The sequence below is a fragment of the Miscanthus floridulus genome, chromosome 4, assembly GCF_019320115.1.
Source record: "Miscanthus floridulus cultivar M001 chromosome 4, ASM1932011v1, whole genome shotgun sequence".
NCBI classification, from domain to species: Eukaryota; Viridiplantae; Streptophyta; class Magnoliopsida; order Poales; family Poaceae; genus Miscanthus; species Miscanthus floridulus.
In genome coordinates, this window is record NC_089583.1 from 7791398 (window position 1) to 7812016 (window position 20619).

The window sequence follows — 20619 nt, forward strand, 5'->3', positions numbered from 1 at the left end:
GAACCATGAAATGTTGTCACAGACAATAGCGATATCTACATGTTGCGTACTCCGAACGAATTTTCTATCCAACCATAGTTGAGAATGGTTTCATCCAACTCTTCTTCCTAACTGAAGCATAACGCCGATATGCACCGTGCATGATTATAACCCTGAGCAGCTGAGCAAATCTCCAGCCAATGGGTGAAAACAGACTCCTATTTTGTCATGCGAAAGAACAGGGTGTGGTAAGGCAATTACTAAAACTAACAACGATTAACAAGAGGAAAAACGAGTGGACTAAAAATAGCTTCTTGGCCAGACAGCGTTCATCCAAGGAAAAAGAGAAGTTGTCTCATTCCCAAATTTTTACCATCCACAGAGAAAGGAGCGCGTGGCAAGAAACCAAGTGCGAGAAAAATTAAAGAGAGAAACGAGAAAGGGAATATTACCTTTGAGGCCTCTTGCTGTTCTTCGTTTGCATGCAGGGATCGGCACGAGGGTGCTCGCCCACTCTCGGGTCGATCCGGCAATTCCATGGGGCTGTTGAGCTCCGCTAACAGATGTTGTTGCAAGAACATCCTGAGCTGCAACCTACTCAGATGTGCGTGCTACTGCTCGTGGATCCGCTCTGTCTGCGGCAGGAGAACGAGCAAGGCCACGCAAGAGGCATCGGACACAAATAGGAAAACGAAGAGAAAGTGGGTCCGCGGCTTTTGTGGTGGGGCGGTGCGAGAAGCAGAGGAACCGTTAACAACAGAGGCAAAGAAGAGGAAGAATACGACGATGATCCCCGAGCAAGAGAAGTGCAAGTGGACAAAGAAGATATAGAGGAAAAAGAAGAGGAAGAATGAACAAAACGGATTGGCAACCCTAGTCAAGGAAATTTCGCTCTCAAGTAAGAATCCAGCCTTTCTTTTTTTTTTCTCCCCTTGGAATTTCTGCTCTGCATGTCATATATAAAAGGTATAAGATGATAGTAAGCTGATAACTATAGTCTTTTAAACCATTTCTTGAAAACAGCAAAGTTGCAAAAAGACAAATCAATATTTTCCACCAATTATTGAAACACAAAAGTTGCAGAAGAAAAATCAATGCATGGTAACAACACTTAAGCATTGGGTTGGAAATTTTTGAGGAGTTACCGATATCATACAACAAAAGTTCCATCATGCATGTCACAATCATTGCTTAAAAGATTGGAAAATTTGTTCAGAAAAATATATAGATACCAATTAGCATGTCCATGAAAGTCTGTTTGCTTATTGCCTTATTCTTGAACTTAATTTCACCCTAAAATTTGTTATTATTCCCAGGATAAAAAATTGTGATTAGTATGATGAAAACAGATCAATAAGGCTATATTCGATGACAAAGGACATATTTCAGACTCTCAACAGCTTTTTTTACATGCAGACAGTCCCAAGCACAGGGCAGCAGCAGGGGAGATACTACGGATCGGCAACCATAACATTCCTAGTAGGGTGTTTACATTCCGTGAACTGGTCGATGCCACCGATTCTTTGAGCCCAGAAAACTTGCTGGGTGAAGGCGGCTTTGGAAGGGTGTACAAAGGATGCATTCCAGACACTACGAAAGTAAATAAGCATTTCTTATCCAAATTCACCGTTCTACATTCCATTAAACTAAGACATGAAGAAACACTTGTGAATATTACCATAACTTGTTTATGTTAAATATGCCCATGTCTAGGTCATAGCAGTTAAGCAGCTTGACAAAGAAGGGTTGCAAGGAAACCGTGAGTTCCTTGTCGAGGTACTGATGCTTAGCCTACTGCATCATCCAAACCTAGTTACCTTGGTTGGGTACAGCACCGATTGTGACCAGAGGATCCTAGTGTATGAGTACATGCCACTCGGTTCATTGCAAGATCATCTCCTCGGTAATACAAACTCTCAATCATATATTTTTTATATAATATAAATGCATGTTCATGAATTGTAATTTGTACCTGTTTGTTCATTGAATTGTATAGATCTCACTCCAAATTCTCAGCCACTATCCTGGCACACACGGATGAAGATTGCAGTTGGTGCAGCTAGAGGCATTGAGTACTTGCATGAGGTAGCCAACCCGCCAGTGATCTACCGTGATCTCAAGGCATCCAACATTCTCTTGGATCGAAACTTCAATGCAAAGTTATCGGACTTTGGTCTGGCGAAGCTTGGTCCAAGCGGTGACAAAAGCCATGTCAGCACAAGGGTGATGGGCACATATGGCTATTGTGCTCCTGAGTATGCCATGACCGGCAAGCTAACAAAGACATCTGACATCTATAGCTTTGGCGTAGTTCTCTTAGAGCTCATCACTGGGAGGCGAGCAATCGACACCACAAAACCAACTCGCGAGCAGTGTTGATAGTAACTATTGAAGTCATGAAAAAGAAAGCAAAGAAAGAAGTAGCTAGGCTGAACAATTAATGAAGTAGGCTGGTGCACTATATTACTGAACAAAGAATGCTCTAGCAGTACCAATTTTGAAGTAAATCATGAAAACTGCTAGAGCATTCTGTGCCTTCCAAACAGGACTGGAAACTGCTGAGTTTTAATTAGGCCAATGTGCCAAACCAACAGTTTGATCCATGACAAATTTGATCAGGTTAATAAAAAAATTATATAGATTGATCAACCCATCATTATTATTGGCACAAAAATGATGTGTAATATTTGAACAACATAGGCTCATGGGATGACCATGAGACACAATTATCAGAGAAACAGACCCATGGGACGACCAAGAAGTGTGGTAACCGAAATTCAGTGGACAAATGAAGATATGCAGCACATGACATTTCTTTTGTTTTCATCTCAAGCAATATATTATATTAAAATCATTAATGGAGAAACTCTTGATGCATACAAGAACGAACTACATATATAGCAAATCAGTTATGTACAATGATTATTATTTTAAAAAAACAAATATTTGACCTATTCATCCAATCCAATCACATACACCTAACAGTGAACTAGAAAAAGTAAGCCATTTCAGTTTTATTTTGTTTCAATTACATCTTGCTAGTTCTCACAACAGAGCTGGCCTGGCTAAAGAAGCAGTAGAAGCATTCTCTGCACATGCTTTGCCAGAATCAAGCTAAATAAACAAGTGCTATTCTCTTATTGCAGAATTGAACATACAACTCCATTCTGCTTTAGCCTATACACAAAGGAAATATGCTCGATTTCTCCATATGAAAGAGTAGTGAATGGAATCAGAATGAACACAAACCAAATTGATTCGAGGTTTCATCATGTGATCGGATTATAGGGGAGTTGATACCTCGAGGCTGGCCTCGGACTGGAGGGCGGCGAGGGCGCGCGGGAATCCGGCGGACTCGACGAAGGAGGCGACGGAGGCGACCACCGCGGCCCTCGCGCTGGGGGCGGGGCAGCGGCGCGGCTGGGCCGCCGTCGCGACGAGGCTCCAGCGGCGGCTAGAGGGAGGGAGAGAGTAGGGCAGCGGTCGCTAGGGTAAGAGCAGGGCAGTGCGGGCGATGGCAGGCCGGCGCAGCGCCGTGCGAGGGCGGCGGCGGCGGTGGCGGCTTTGGTGAACGCGACAGCGCGTGCAGGGTCGGGGCGTCGGGCGATGCCGAGTGCGAGGGTGAGTCGGGACGACGGCGTCGGGCGCGGATCGGGGAGGGGGCGCGGCGAGTAGTGACAGGCATGTGAAATGACCAACATACCCTTTATGGTGATAATTAATATTTTATGTAGGCAATGGGAGGCAACGCGAGGCAATTTCAAGTACCGTAAAAGGGCTATTATATATATTTACTGTATCTAGTAATATAAGTGGGGATGGGCCCCATGAAACAACAACGGGCATATTCACATGTCGGTACGTATGCATCCAATGCATAGAACTATTGCTTAAATTTAAATTTTAAAAGTAATAACAAAAGAAAAACTATAACTCTTTTCTATGCTGGATGCGTGCGTATGGACACACGTGTCATAAATCTTCACCATCTACAGCTGTTACGTGAGGACCGTCCCCATTGGAATCTTTTTCCCATGATTATTATATCCATCCCACTCGGGTTGATGTTTGATCGATGGCACTCGGCAGTCGCGACGAGCTGAGGTATCCTCCATGCATGTGGTCCAGAGTTCACAGCGTCACGGGGCTGAGCAGCGGCCTGCCGGCGAAGAAGGCCTCCAGGTTTCCCGCGACGACCTCCGCCACCCCGCGCATGGACTCCGCACAGTGAGCACGGCCCTGTGGCCCGACAGCACGACGTTGTCCATGGCGAGCAGCTCGGGCGGCACGTCCGGCTCGTCCTCGTACACGTCCAGCCCGGCGCCGCAGATGACGCCCTCACGCAGGCACCGCACCAGCTCCGGCTCGTCGACCAGGCCGCCGCGGCCGACGTTGACGAGCACGCCGCCCGCGCCCAGCGCCTCCATCACGCCCCAGTCCACCACGCGGCACGCGCCGCGTCTCCTCCGTCAGCGCGCACGACAGCACCAGCACGTCGCTGGCCGAGGCGAGGGCGCGCGCCGTGGGGAAGAACTCGTAGGGGCACGACGGCTTGGGCGCGCGGGAGGTGTAGGCGATGCTGCCCAGCCCCAGGATCCCCACGCGCTTGCCGCTCACCTGCAAATTAAATGAGTCGTATCAAATTTTGTTCCGTTACATTTTTCTACACTTCTCCTATCCGGTTGGCAACAATTGAGTGATTCAAGGACAACTATCTGATTTTTTGACCATAGATCTAAAATAAAAAAAACTCATATCAAATTTCCGTCTCTTCTTTTCCACCTTATTCTTCCACCCCGACACTGTCACACTACACTACACGCCCCACACCCAGTGGTGGAGCCAGAATTTATAGAGCCGTTCAAGCCAATAACAATCACACATGACGAAATACATACACAGCCAAAGTATACATAACAACCAAATAAATGTTTTGTGTTATAGTATAAAAGAAAACTAAAAACTACAAAAAGAACACAAAATATTTTAGAAAAAAAGGAACAAAATTAATTACCCCTTGTGCTAGAAAAAAGAATCACGGAAAGACTAATCCCAAATAACAAGAAATCACTAATTATATTTAACTAGCCAATTAGAGGGTTATTGTGTGAACAAAAGAGATGGAAAATAAAATAAAAGAAAGACTTATATAAAATGCTACAAATTAACATTATTAACTAGTTAATTAAAGTATCACATAGCAAATAAATATATATGGTAAGAATTTATATTATATATTTCTTAATATAAATATTGAGTAAAAAATATGTTTGTGTTGTTGTGGGGGGGGGGGGGGGGGGGGCATGGCCCTTGCCAGCCCCCCTGGCTTCGCTCTTGTGCTGACCCTCGCTATCTCTGCCTTCCTACCCGGCTCGATGCTGTCCACCATGGCTTGGCTCTAAAATCTATCGATGTGCCTCCTTCCACTCAATCATCTCCAACTCTAGCCGAGCTCCCCAACCGCCACCACCTCTCGCCCACCTTAGGCGGCATCTCGCCAGGTCCATCGCCTCCTACTATTGCCGTCATATTAATATGGGGAGGTTGTCGGGCTATCACTGCCACACACCGTCGTAGCCCAGCCCCCAACCACCTTCCCCCACTGCCCTACCGACTATGCCACCGCCGCCTCACCCCACACCCGCCACCATTATCGGACCGGCCTTCTCCAACAACAATCCTTCTAAGATTGCCATCATATTAACCTCGAATCCTAACCCTAGCCTTGCCAAAGTTGCAAAAGAAGACTACGTGGCATCTTTAGAGTGAGCAGAAAAATTCAAGTGAGTGAAGGCCTTGAATCATTTGAGTAAAATATAGCTTTAATGTTATTTTCAGGGTCAAGATCTCTGTTCGATGCACTTTCAACTTCCGCACGCCTTATTTTGGTTTGAGAGTCAGACCGGCTAAATACGTGTACAACTATATCAAATCTGAGAAGGTGTACTTGTTATTATAACAAATAAAATAGTGTTTATCGTGTGTGACTTAACTAAATATATAATGAAATATTTTTTTTGAGGTAAATATAATGAAATATTTGTTAGACAAACTATGAACAATAAGGTTTTTTTGAGGGGAACTATGAACAATAAGGTGAAACATACGTTAGTGCACTATTGGGCCTTTTAGATGATGGAGCTATGACAAAGTACTTCTTAAGCCTTAGTTGGGCCGACAATAGTGGACATAAGTGTAGGCAAGTTAAAAAAAAATGAATTAAACCTGAAAAGACCAATATTGCGCACTTGAACTTTAAGTTTACGACATGTTTTTAATTTTAGGTTAACGTATGAATTTTATATCCATCAAGAAAGCAGCACTCATGCAGAGTGGGCATGGTTTGACAAGTCAAACTAACCTTGGTGGCGAGCGGGTACCTGCCCTCCGACGCGGCGACGCCCACGCGCCGCGCCGGACGTGCGCCTCGGAGGCGGCGACCCGGCGCAGCACGGCGACGACGAGGCCGACTGCGTAGTCGGCGGTGTCGACGGAAAGGCGGCGCCGGCGCTGGTGACGGCGAGCCCGCGGCGGCGGCAGGCGCCGAGGTCCACGTGATCCAGCCCCACGGAGGTCGCCGCGACGAGCTCCCGCAGGAATCAGATCAGTAACAATCACACAAAGAATTAAAATATGGAAGAAGCATCATTCAAGTACTGCAAATCATGTCATGTCATGTTGATTGATCAGCTCAGCTGCAAGATCTTCTTCTCCTGGACCGCTGGACGCCGTTACTAACGTCCGGGCCTCTTCCATAGCTAACTGGTCAAACAGATGCACCACGACTCCACGAGTCAGCTCTATCTTGCTGCAACAGGTCGCTACCAGTGGCGAACTTCAGTGCAGACTGCAGAGCAGTGCAGTACCGTCCTGCTTGCTGTCTTAATTCCATAACGCCACCCATTTATTAGGACTAAATAAATTTAGAGGTTTACCTTAGATTATGTTTTTATGATGCTATATAGATAGTAATTTAGGTGAAAAATTTGCGAGTTAATTCATGTTATTTTTCATAATATAATGATAAAGATCGACATGGATTCTTTGACGTCCTGAAGCAAAGCCACACAGCCTTCCGGATGCTACCCATTTCTTATCCAACACGTTCTACCTCTCAAGGCATAGTTCGAGAGTGAAATGAGCCCAACTTGAGGACGTGGGCGAGCAAAACACAGAAACAGACGCTTGATTTAGTACATAAACAAATACCAACACTGTCTAAGCACAGATTTAAAACCATTTTACGTACGTCAGTATTTTGGATAGTTTTCTGCTCCAAACAGCCAAAATAATGTCCAGCAAAATCCAGTACAACATATATCAATCCATACGGGTTTAACCAAAATAATTTTCACAAGTGTTCACCACATTCATCCCAAAAGAAGAAAAGAGCCTTTCCACGTGGCAGCACCTACCAAAAATTTGGGCTTTAAAAGGAAATCTTAAACATGCGTATCATCGATTTCACTAGGACTCTCTAAAAACTAGTCCTACAAAGTTGAAAAAGAGCAATATTAAAACTACCACCAAGAAATTGGTGAAACTAGTGAAGACATTGCTACTCTTGTATGAGCATTATCTATTGATGCTTAAGTTTCTACACCACCTCCACTCTCTTCATACCACATAAACCATGCAACTTGTTATTTAGCATATGGTAGTGAGTAAGAACACTATGATGCAAGAGTTTTTTTTAGCAACCCACTCTAGATTTATTTGTCACTTTGTTTTGAACTTTCATGTCTTGTCTAAGTCGACTTCTATGTTGCTTTACATTTTTTGGTTGACCCTCCATTTTCTTTAGGCGTGCAACACTAAGGGTCTGAATGGTTACTTGCCCAGGACTTGCATTGCATTAAGATTAATACAGCAGCATAGGCTACGTTTGCACAAGTTAATGCAGTTTGCTGTTGTTTGGTTAGTCTGCATTGTCTTATTTTATTATTTGTCTCCGTTTGGTTGGATGCGATGTCACCGTGCGCGCCGGCCTATGGGCGCATTGGTATGGAAGCAAGCCCCACGGGTTGCCTCAGCATTCAACACAATGCTCCTGCTGCGCCTTATCTGTTTGGTTCGGTGCTTATTAATGTGAGCCTCCCATATATAGTTACACTCACTACTACATATAGGCTTTGTAGGAGCGGTCTGGCCAGCCGTCCCTATCAAACTATGGCTACAAATCTATTTATAGAGGCGGCTGATGTTATAAGGTGTTATAAGCCGCCTCTATAAATCGATTTGTAGGGAACAATAGCACAATGTGTTGGTACTGAGAATTTTTTACAAGTATGTATACAAACATATAAGCTAATGAGCTTTGTCGATATGTATACGTCTTCACACATGCTGCAACTCCTCTGTATACGGTGTACCAAGAAGTGTGCCACTACTCAATGTAGTGATTGCATCTAACACCCTTGAAGCATGAGACTTTTAGACTGCAATATATTATTTTTCTCAAAATCAAATAACCGTTTTGGCTCATGCTGCAAACTCAGGTTACATACTGAAATTAAACACATAGAGGACTCTGCAGCAGCTACTACAAATCAACTTATATCTTAGTTACTAATGCACATATGCAGTAAAAATTTCAGAGGTAGTGACATTGTTTGGAGGCCCAACATTAAAGATAGTAGTTGAGCATCAGAAATTTAAGATATCTAAGAAGTTAATTGAGCTTACCTTCACTGTTATTGACTTACTACTTCCCATTTAAACAGGATCTTGACTCCTAAAGACAGTGGTTCACTGGAAATTTGGAGCATCCCCTAGGGCCTTATGATGTATTGATGCCCCTCATCAATATTAAGAGCTTGTGATCTAAATAAAATATTATAAGAAAATCTTAGAACAGGAGGTAATAAATGTTATAAGAGATATTATTATTCAGATCATGACTTGCTAAATATACAGATTACTATAATTCAGATCAAGATTTGCTAAAAATTCACAACACGTTCGGCTGGTCATATCCCGACTTGTTCCAGCTTGTTTCAGCTTATTTTCTCTCACAGAATACTATTCAATCGTCCAAAATCAGCCATGCTACAGTGCCCATATGTACCCTCCGAACACCTTCTCAGATTGCAGCCTAATATATGAGATAGTATATATAAGTCAGATCCAAACATGATGAAAATTCAGACTGCAACTGAAACAATAAGAAAGTACTTGCTGTTAATTTAGCATAAAATAAAAAATCATAGAGACAACATCAAATTGTTAACTAGTAGAACAACCAGTGTCAACTAGCAAAACAATTACACTTATTAATCATGTTTTGGACCTCTATCAATCATGTTTCTTCCAAGACTTAAAAATATACTTATCGAATTGATATATTGGTTCTTCCAGAATCCTAGTGCACTAGAATTTGTCATGCCAAGGTACAAAGTCAAAAGAAATTTAGGTACCTGAATATAAGGGTATTCTGAAAAGTTTTCAAAAAAAAAAATAGCGAAAAGTTGATAATGACTTTGAAACAAAATGGCATGTTTTACAAGCACAACCGCAATTAGTCATTTACTATTATTAAATGCATTGTTTGTGAATAGCACATACACATACAGATAGTGGTTTTGCCTAATTGAGATAGTACTTTGCCTAATTCATAGAAGATTATTGCCTATAATAAATCATATTATTGCCTAATTAATAGATGATTATTGCCTAATCGTAAACAAGGACCATCAGTAACATGATCAGAAAGCTGTAGAAATATATGCATTCATGTTCACTAGATGAATGCCTTGTTCCTCAGGGAACTAGGATGACATGCTGTTGCTGTTCTTGAGCACTGCTTCCCTCCAGCAGAACAGCCCCCAACGATATTTATTTAGAAGTGGCAATCGATGGACTAACCTGGAGCAGCTGCAGGTGGTACTGCCTCTATCCCTGCTGGATCACAGAGATGAGCCTCATGACAATGTAGAAACAGAAGCAAGATCCCGCTCGCCCGCAGCCAGTATACCTTCCATTCCAAGAAAGGAAGAAATTCAGATTTCTGTGTGAATCGAAGAAGCATTCATTCATTCAAGTGGAGTAGGACTACTCACTGTGAGGAGGCTGAAGGCAAACTGGTTGGCCGCTCCAACCATCACCAGGTGCCTCAGCAGCAGGACGATCGTGAACTGCAGGGACGAGCAGCAGAACGCCCAAGTTCAGACAAAATGCAATGCAATGCAGGGTGAGTGTAATGTGATAAATAAATTTCACATACCTTATGCCATGGATGAGGTTTGATATGACGAAATACAAACATGGTGTAGTTTCGATTCATACATTGAATTTCCTCACGTGTTGGAGTACCAAGAACCTGTCAGCAAAAAGCAAATCCATTCAGTACATGGAAATAGAAAAACACTAGTTAGCACATTTCTTTAGAACTAATATACTGCAGTCCGTAGAACAACCAAGTACTTTTATTATCTCAATAAGCTGATCCACAACACTATCACCAGGGAAGATAGGCTAATAATTTTAACAAAAATATGTTTAGTTCTAAGTTTGTTGCCCAGATGGATACATAACCATAGGAAATCTGTGAGAAAAGCAGAGAAGGGGAACTAACCCACAGGAAATCTGTGGGAAAAGCAGAGAAGCCCAAAAGTGTGGCTACAAGTGAGAAACTACCACTTATGTGCAAAGAGTTCAATACTTACAGCACCAAAGGACCCCATGAGCCCAAGTTCTCCTTGATCCAAACCAGAAAATCCTTTAAAATCTGTCAATGTAAACTTAAACCAATAAGTACCTGATGCGGAAGTTAAATTAATCTACATTTTAAGGTCCATAATCTTAAGATTTATAGGCAACAAGAAAGTGAGAAGGGAAGTATGAACTTCTCAAACTCTGGATTATCTTAGTAAATTGAAATATCACAACATTATGATGTAAACTAGGTAAAAAGAATAAAACTAATTGACAAAAATTCCCCAATCAAGATGAAAAATAGCAGAGCAGGTAATGCCGTGAGCTGGATGCAAGCAGCTGAGAGAGGTATATTTTAGGGAAAAAGTCTACATAACCCCCCAAACTATTCAGGGTGGACTACTTCACCCCCTAAACTATAAAACCAGATTTTCTACCCCCTGAACTTTCTAAAACCGGTCAAATAACCCTCCCAAGCGGTTTTGGACGGTGGTTTGCTACAGTGACGATGGTTTTGTCTTTTTCTTTTTTATTTATTTCTGCTGAATCTTTGAAAAATCATAGTAAATCACAGAAAAATTATAAAATGAAAAATCTAATTTTGTTGGACTCCACATGAGTAGATCTATACATTGAACACATAATATTGTATGCTTTAGTACAAAGTTTTTGCTGTAGCTTTAGATCTATGCTTTTCTGTAATTAATTGGAATAATTCATAGTTGCAGCTTCTATGGTTCAATTGTGGTGAAATTTTTATGGTGGGCTAATTACTGTATGCTTGAACTATAGTAAAAATTTCATACTCATTGATCATGTATAACTTAGTTATAGATAAAACATAGATTTAACAAGAATAAACCTAAATAAATCTATAACTAAGTTATACATGATCCAATGAGTATGAAATTTTTACTACAGTTCAATCATACAATAATTAGTCCACCATAAAAATTTCACCACAATTAAACCATAGAAGCTGCATCTATGAATTATTTAAATTAATTATAGAAAAGCATAGATCTAAAGCTACAGCAAAAACTTTATACCAAAGCATACCATATTATATGTTCAATGTGTAGATCTACTCATGTGGAGTCCAACAAAATTAGATTTTCCATTTTATGATTTTTCTATGATTTACTATGATTTTTCAAAGATTCAGCAGAAATAAATAAAAAAGAAAAAGATAAAACCACCGTCACTGTAGCAAAACCACTGTCCAAAACCGCCTAGGGGGTTATTTGACCGGTTTTGGAAAGTTCAGAGGGTAGAAAATCCGGTTTTATAGTTTGGGGGGTGAAATAGTCCATCCTGAATAGTTGGGGGGGGGGTTATATAGACTTTTTCCTATATTTTAGGTATTAAGTTATGACCATCTTGAGGCAAATTAAAACGGAAAAGCAGTATGCATCCTAACATAATACTATAACAGGGAATAAAAGTTACTAAAGCCAGAACTAGATAATACCACAAGGATATATCCATAATAGAACAAGGCATGAAAGGATAACAAATTAAGCACTAGAATGGTCAGATGACAAAAATAATTCCATAGATAGATCGCTTTGCCAACAACTAATCCCGTGGTTCATGTATCTTGACCTACTATGGCACGCAATAGTGGATGTGAGAAGCAATGGAGTACACTTGAAAGCTTCCTGCTAGACAGGAAATGTGTTTCAATTTGGGAATATACATGTATTCATGATATGTGTTACTTACAACCATGTTATGTCACAATGCATTGGCCCAGTCTACCCAAAACAATACTACATTTCTAAAGACTAAAACATTCAAATGCACATTTGGCAAAACCCATCATTAGCTCCACTTGAATAGGAATTTCCGGCCACATAGATAGCAACACGAAGTATAACCATGGCAAATTTGGGTACCGAGGGGAGGGAGGGGGAGCTAACCAACCACAAGAGCAAACGAACCTACATTTCAACAACCAGGATGACTGTTTTCCTTGCCTAACCACACCATGAATCTATAAGCAACACAGATCATCCCAAACGCGTTTCCTCTGCAAACACTCATCCTCCCAACATGGAGTCGTGAATGGGCCGATTTAGCTAGCGGCGGGGTGGAGAGTGGAGAAACCCGAACCTTCTCGACGGGGAGCATGGAGAGTGCGACATCGACGGCGGCGACAGCGAGGCGGACGGCCGAGGGCCACGAGAGCGCCATGGACGCGAGTAGCCTCCTGCGCCAGGGACTGAGCGGGCGTAGGGGTAGGACAGCCCGGTGTTGTTAACGAGCACGCCCACATCGTGGCCTCAGATGGAGTCCTTGAAGGCCTCCACATCGGCCATCGGGAGATGGAGGGGGTAGGGGAGGGGGAGGTGGGTGGGGAGGGGTGGCCGCCGGTGCCGGAGAGACGGCCGATGGCTGCGGCGGTGACAGGGTGGTGGTGCTCGTCGGGGCTAGGGCTGTCGGCGCAACTAGATCTGGCTAAGGGGGGGGGGGGGAGGGGGGGAGGTGGGTGGGGGAGGGGCCGGTGCCGGCAGTGAGGTGGAGCCATTAGGCTAGGGTTGGAGATGGCGGGGTTGGGTGTGCGACTGAGAAATGGAGATGGGGATGGGAATGAAGTGGAGACGGGAAGGAAGGTGGGCCGACTGTGCTCTAGAATATATACTCAGAGTCATTTGTAGGGGCGGCTCTAAAGACCAGCCACCCCTACAATTGTATTTGTAGGGGTGGTTTCTGATTCAGCCGCCGCTATAAATATTTTCGCATATTTTTAAATATTACTTCTGCATATTTTTTTTATAAATGTGTAAATGTATATATAAATGTATAAATGTAATAAAATAATTTGCTATATTTTTCCGTACACATAAAAAATTACTTGCTTATATATCGATATAATGATACATTTTATTTTGTAAAATAAACAAATATTTAAAAAATGTAAAATTTGAATTTGTGAACTTTGAATTGAATTTTAAGATAAAAATGATTTAAAATGAAAATGTTGTAACCATCAAAGTTGTAGAACTCATCAAGATGTACAACTTATATTTTGGTCTTCTTTTCGTTTGACAAAATTTTGAAAAGTTTAAATTTTGAATTTTAATAAATAGCAAATTCAAATAAGATTTTAAAAACTTAAATGATTTCAAATAAGAAAGTCATGAACATAAAAGTTGTTGAAAATATCACTATCTACAACTTTTATTTTGATCATCTTTTTATTTGATAAAATTTGAAATTCAATAAATGGCAACTTCAAACAAGATTTTGAAACCTTAAATGATTTTAAATAAGAAAGTCATGAACATAATAGTTGTTGAACACATCACTATATACAACTTTTATTTTGGTCATCTTTTCATTTGACAAAATTTCAACAGTTCAAATTTTGAATTTCAATAAATAGCAACTTCAAACAAGATTTTAAAACCTTAAATGATTTCAACTACAAAAGTCGTGAACATAAAAATTGTTGAACTAATCACTATCTACAACTTTTATTTTAGTCACTTCTTCATTTTATAAAGTGTTAGTAAACATTGTTCATAAATTCACATATTACACATAGTTTCATGAACTATATGAGACATGTTGATTTGTGAATAATATTTACTATCACTTTATCAGATGAAGAAATAATCAAAACAAAAGTTGTAGATCTTGATGAGTTATACATCTTTGGTATTCATCACTTTTTGAGCTAAAATCATTTGGTGTTTTAAAATCTTGTTAGAAGTTATTATTTTTTTAATTTGAAAATTTAAATTGCTCAAATTTTGTCAAATAAAAAGAATGACCAAATCAACATAGTAACTTGATAGGGCATGATTTTTGAAAATTTTAGAAAAAATCATCACATTTGAAGTTAGTACGAAGGAGAAAGACCAGTTATAAATTTTACCCAGAGATTAAAAAGAAAAATCACATCTGTTCATGATGATCAATGATGAACAAGTGTGATTTATCTTTTTAATCTATGGCTGAAACTTGTAACTAGTTTCCCCTCATTCTAACACCAAATGTGATGATTTTTTTTCTAAAATTTTCTAAAATCATGCTCTATCATTTTAATCTGGTCATCTATCTTTGTCACTAACTTTGGACAATTCAAATTTTGAATTTCAGAAAATGACAACTTCAAACCTGATTTCAACCACGAAATGATTTCAGCTGTAAAGGTGATGAATATAAAAGTTGTTGAACACATCATTATCTATAACTTTTATTTTGGTCATCTTTTCATTTGTTCAAATTTTAAATTTCAATAAACGGTAACTTCAAACAAGATTTTGAAACCTTAAATGATTTCAACTATAAAAGTCGTAAACATAAAAGTTGTTGAACTCGTCACTATCTACAACTTTTATTTTGATCACTTCTTCATTTGACAAAGTGTTAATAAACATTGTTCACAAATTCATATATCTCTCATAGTTTCATGAACTATATGAGAGATATGTTGATTTGTGAACAATGTTTATTATCACTTTGTCAGATGAAGAAATAACCAAAACAAAAGTTGTAGATCTTGATGAGTTATACATCTTTGGTATTCATCACTTTTTCAGCTAAAATTATTTGGTGTTTCAAAATCTTGTTAGAAGTTGTCATTTTTTTTAAATTTGAAAATTTAAATTGCCCAAACTTTGTCAAACGAAAAGAATGACCAAATCAACACAGTAACTTGATAGGACATAATTTTAGAAAATTTTAGAAAAAAAATCATCACATTTAGAGTTAATACGAGGGAGAAAGACTAGTTACAAATTTTACCTAGAGATTAAAAAAACCCACAACTGTTCATGATGATCAATGATAAACAAGTGTGATTTGTAGGGGCGGCTGATGATTGAGCCGCCCCTACAAATCGCAACATCGGGGGTGGCTGGTGAGTGAGCCGCCCCTATAAATCGACCCATTTGTAGGGGGCGGCTCGTATCATCAGCCGCCCCTACTGTGCCATTCGTAGGGGCGGCTGGTCTCGTGGGTCCCGAGCATGCCTACGGTAGGGGCGGCTCTATCACAAATCGCCCCTAAAAAAATTCCCGTTGCTATGAACGTTTTTTTTGGCAGTAGTGACTCGTACAGCAATAATCTAACACACTTTAGGTGACCACAACCCATCATTCTTCATTATACACACGATATTCCTGCATGCATGCAGGTCTACTACTACATTTTGTTGACTGATGGTGGGTTCCCGCCAGACGCCTCAGGATGGCAATGGGGATGTACCCATCGGGTATCGCCGGAACGTTCTCTTCTCCGCTATGGAGAATTCATCCCGTCCCCATCCCCATTAACTGTCTCGGGTATAGATTCTTGCCCATCCCCGTACCCGTCGGGTATCGGTCGGGTAACAGATACCCGACAGGTACTGCATACCCAATAAACAAGGACACTTGGGGTCGTAGCTTTGCAATCGGAGATGTTTCTTTTTCACCCGGGTATCAGTGTCGGAGTCTCGGAGATGCCGAGGAGAAGGAGCGAGGTTACGAGGAGGACGAGCAAAAGTGGCAGAGAGACCGAACTGAGGAAGCAAGGGGCACGAGCGCTCGTGAGGCAGACGTGCTTGTGCTGCTGGCGGAGATAGTGAGGAAAAATTAAACTAGGGTTCCTAGAACACACAAACTATATATATATATGATTGTTCATATTTGGACCAAAATACCTATGTTGAACTTCTTTGGACCTAATACTCGCATGACAGCTCAAATAGTCGGGTTCCCAACGAGTAACGGGGGCGGGTAAACAAGGAACGTTCCCGTACCCGCTATACCCGTCGGGGATGGATTCTTGTCCATTTAAATGCCCGCGGGTAAAGATATGATCCCATCCCCGTCCCCTAATGGATCAAATACCCGTCGGGTATCGAGGGCCCTGTTGCCATCTTTACATAAGCCTCCATTTTGGTGGCAATTCATTGTTGACATAGGCCGCGCACTAGCTAATAGTAGCCGGTTATTAAGACTAACCCATATACTAGATAAACCTAAGAAACAGGCGACGTGATTTGATTTGCATGCATGTGTAGCTGCTAATTATAGTAGTACCAGCGGATGGACAATTCGGGTGCAACAGCCGTCCAGGGCTACTACATGCCGGACGTACTTACCAAAGATTTACTACACATAATGCTATCTCTATCTCCTTTACTACATTCCCACCGTGTGATTAGTTGGTATTCCCTTTTGTACCAGGACATGTGGCACGATTTGACCTGGTGCGGTTTTTTAAGAATATATTTGGATCTATAATATAGCTTCTCTTATAACTTATAGGAACAAAAATTTGATCAGCAGAAAGTATTTCTAAATACAAATCTAATGTAACTATTTCTATAATACAAACTTCTGATATAGTTATATTAATTGTTAGTCAAATATAACAAAGTTTGAATTTTAAAATACGTGCATGCCTTAGAGCACCCGTAGTGTATCGCACCGGCCTCGGTCCTACGAAATGACGTGACTTCATCTGGTAACTGGGCCACAGTGTGTAGAACCCAGCCCGAATCGATGGATGGGACCCACAGTGGGGAAAAGTCATCATCTCTCAACCGTTCGCTTCTTTCTCCTCCACCCGACTCGGCACCCATATCCTCCGCCCCGCCTATTCCGAGTCTGCGCCGCGGAATCCCATCCGCCTCCTCCCGTCTCGTCGGCAAGGACTCCTCCTATGGCGTGTCCTCTCTCCTCCACCCCTCGGCGTCCAGGCTCGCTCCCGCCCCTCTGAGCCCGTCGGCACAGTTCCGCCGCCGCAGCGCAGGGTCCGTTCATGAGAGCCTTGGCCACGGACGACTCCCGGCGCCGCTTCCTCGGAGTCCTCCGCCTCCGCCTCCTTCCTCTTCCCATGGAGCTGCTCGGCGAGGCGCTGAGCTTGGTAGCGCCGCCGTGGGGAGCCCTTCACGCGGGCCAGCGGCCCCGTCGCGGAGCGTCGTGCTGTAGATCTCGAGGGCCGGAGCGGAGCGGCGCGTGGACTTCGGCACGGAGCTGCTCGCGCGAGCTTGGTGTCCAGCGTGCTCGCCGCCGTGGGGTGCTCTCCACGCGGGAGTGTAACGGCAGGAGAGAGAGCGAGGGGAGAATGATTTCTTCTTTTCGCTGGGAGCAGGTTCGATACAAAGAACTCGGGTCTCTATCGACTCATCCTTGCAGTGTATCGACCCAGGTACGAGGTGCGCATTCATTGCATCGAACCAGCCTCGACCCCAGTGGCGGACCTAGTGGGTGGTCAGGGTGGTCCACCGACCACCCTGTGGGCCACCCGTCGATCGAGACGCAATGAAGCTTCTTTTAATTTCAGCTGGTGCAAGTTGCAGTAGATATCGTGCAGCGTGTCGTCGTGCAATGCCAGTGTGTGAGCTGACTGCTGACGAGTGGTTGGTTGCATGGCGAGTGTGTGTCTGTGTGGGCTGACGAGTGCCAGTATGTTGCCAGTGTTCCAGTGTGTGAGCTGACGAGTGCCAAGGTGCATGCACTGATGCACGGCGCGGAAGTAACCGGGTGACAGGCCGACAGGGTGGTCGGTAAACGTCGTCTCACGCCAGTCGCCATCAAACAACAACGCTCGGTCGTGGACTCGTGGCTCACGGGGGCAACCATACATCATGACGTCTACTCGGTCACGGGGCCCATGGACTACGGCTCGGGCCACATCCGGCCCAAGCACGCGTTGGACCAGGCCTCGTCTACGACGTGACGGACGTGTCGTACTCGTACCAGGACTTCCAGGTTTCTTCGCGTGCGCTAGCGACGGCTCCCAGCTCGACCGCTCGGTGTCATGCGCCCGTGCCCAGAGCGCCCGCCGCCACCCTACCAGCAGAGCAGATCATCGCCCGTCGCTTTGCCTGGCCTGGCCGCCCTGGACTGCCGCCATCGCCTGCAAGACTGATCACCAGTCCTTCCTCAGTTTCTCAGGTGATACTCCCCGTCCATCCCCGTTCTTCCTCAGTTCCAGGTTTCTTCCGATCGTTAGTTTTGATAATTGACGAGTGTTTTTTTCAGAACTCTTGAGTCTTGAATTATGAAAAGAAACAGGAGACATTCGATCCCTTTTTCAGAAAGCAGCAAAGAAGGCGGCTGCTATTGACCCACCTCCGGATGAAAATATTGTGGAAGAGCAGAATCAAGAAGAAGATAGAGTACAAGTTGAAGAAATTGCAGATCATTTGCCCTCGCCCCCGCTAGCATCACCTGCCACCGCTCGCATCAAAGCCGCCAGCGTATGACATCAATCGCCTACCATATGATCCAGGTGAAAGGCTGCCTATTGAAGATTATCCTGTTAATGATCAAGATGCAATCCGTAGAGCATATATTACTAAAGGTGCTTGCAAACCTTATATACATGATTTTCCATACCGAAACATTGGAGGCGTACCTCGTCGATTCAGTATACAATGGTTGTATAATTATGAGTGGCTTAAATATAGTGTCAAGAAGGATTCTGCATTTTGCTTCATATGCTACTTGTTCAAGAAGGGCAGTGGGTCAAAAACTTTTATTGTTGATGGATGGAATAATTGGAATATAGGAAACACAGCACTTCTCAAACATTCTGGTTCTAGGGCACATAAAGCAGCTCAAGAGAGGTACATTGATTTTATGAATCCCAAGGTAGCAATTGATTATAACATTGACAAGTGGAGTGAGGAGGAGCTTCGTCTTTACAAGAAAAGATTGACATATTCACCTAGATGTATCAAGTTTCTTTTGCATCAAGGATTGGCATTCCGTGGACATGATGAAAGTGAAGAGTCTAGCAACAGAGGCAACTTCATTGAACTTTTAAAGTTTCTTGCAGGAAATAGTGAAGAAGTGAACAAGTATGTCTTGAACAATGCACCAGGTAATTGCACTTTGACTAGCCCAAAGATACAAAAGCAAATTATTCACTGTTGTGCCATAGAAACTAGAAAGAAAATAATTGAGGAACTTGGTGATGAGCCCTATGCAGTTTTAGCTAATGAGTCTAGTGATATATCACATAAAGAACAACTAGCTCTTTGCTTGCGTTATGTTGATAAACTTGGAAGGCCATGTGAGCACTTTATTGGAGTTGTTCATGTAGATGATACTACCTCTTTGTCACTTAAGAAAACAATTGAAGTAGTAATGGATTGAGTATGCAGCAGATTAGAGGTCAAGGTTATGATGGGGCTAGCAATATGAAAGGAGATATTAAAGGGCTCAAAACTTTAATCATGCAAGAATCACCTTCCGCTTATTATATTCATTGCTTTGCACATCAACTCCAACTAGTTCTTGTTGCTGTTGCCTACTGACTGCAAGACTTTTTTTGATCAAGTATCTATCTTGTTGAACATTGTTGGGGTTTCTTGCAAGCGTCATGATATGCTTCGAAATGCTAGGCTTGAGAATGTTAAGAAAGCACTAGAGTGTGGTGACCTTGAATCAGGGAGTGGATTAAATCAAGAGATGGGTTTGCCTAGGCTTGGTGACACTCGGTGGGGCTCTCATTACAAAACTATATGTAGCATCATCACTATATATTCCTCAATTCATGATGTGCTCATTGAACTTGGTGCTGATAATGCATATAAGGAAGATTGGACAAAGATACATTTTGTGCTTGGAGCATTTGAAACCTTTGAGTTTGTTTTCTTTGTGCACTTAATGTATGTTATTCTTGGATATACAAATGAGTTATCCGAGTGCTTGTAGAGAAGGGATCAAGATATTCTTAATGCAATCTCACTTGTTAATGTGGCAAAGAGCAGAATGCAGGAGTTGAGGTCTAATGGTTGGGATAATTTTCTTCAGAAGGTCACTTCTTTTTGTGTGAAACATGGTGTTGAAGTTCCTGCTATGGATGGTGCTTATGTGCCTTATGGGAAATCAGCACGGTATGCTCGTGCCCGAAACCAAACAAATGATGACCATTTCCGAAGAGAAGTATACATTGGTGTCATTGATCAAATTAGTCAAGAGCTTGATAATCGGTTTGATGAGATCAATATGGAGCTACTCTCTTGTATGTCAGCCT

At 42.4% G+C, this 20619-nt stretch overlaps 2 pseudogenes; one reads left to right on the top strand and one right to left on the bottom strand.

Annotated features, from left to right (window-relative positions):
- Positions 1 to 482: 482 nt before the first annotated feature.
- Positions 483 to 2506, top strand: LOC136549374 (probable serine/threonine-protein kinase PBL23; annotated as a pseudogene).
- Positions 2507 to 4110: 1604 nt separating this feature from the next.
- Positions 4111 to 6871, bottom strand: LOC136548001 (glyoxylate/hydroxypyruvate reductase HPR3-like; annotated as a pseudogene).
- Positions 6872 to 20619: the final 13748 nt, after the last annotated feature.